Source organism: Parasteatoda tepidariorum, chromosome 11 (genome assembly GCF_982258835.1).
Source record: "Parasteatoda tepidariorum strain Cologne lab strain chromosome 11, Ptep-v5.0, whole genome shotgun sequence".
Lineage (NCBI taxonomy): Eukaryota > Metazoa > Arthropoda > Arachnida > Araneae > Theridiidae > Parasteatoda > Parasteatoda tepidariorum.
Genome location: NC_141765.1, coordinates 87612515 through 87613050, shown reverse-complemented (window position 1 = coordinate 87613050; position 536 = coordinate 87612515).

Sequence of the window (536 nt, the reverse complement as noted above, 5' to 3'; positions counted from 1 at the left end):
ACTAGAGACAATTTACGCATCTCTTATTGCCGTCGAGAAAGAGCAGGAGAATTTAATTGGTGTTTTTTTTTTTGGGGGGGGGGGGTATCTCACTTTTTCTTCCCATTTTTATTTTAATTTCTTATTTTTTTACAACAGTGATCGAAACTGCGTGAATCGTATGGAGTAAGAATGGTGGTTGATTCGAGCTCTAGTTTTCCCCATCGCATGAAACGACTCGGCCCAGAACGGTGCTGATACTTTTATTCATGTAGCACTTGAGATGGCCGATGGGCTATTGGCGACAGTAGGAGAAATATCCCAGCGATGATCCGGAGACAACTCATATATGTCAAATACCGTTTTACAAGGTACATATACGTCTCACCGTTTACAGACACATTCATACACGATCTTTACGTCCGCAGATCGTACTTTTGACTTGAACCAGAAAGCGATCAATCTCCAATCCAGTACCCCCAGAGTTTTGACTTGTTATAGGAACTTGGAGGATTTCGTGGCAACGTCAGATTTAGCAAGTACCGGTCTCCATTTTT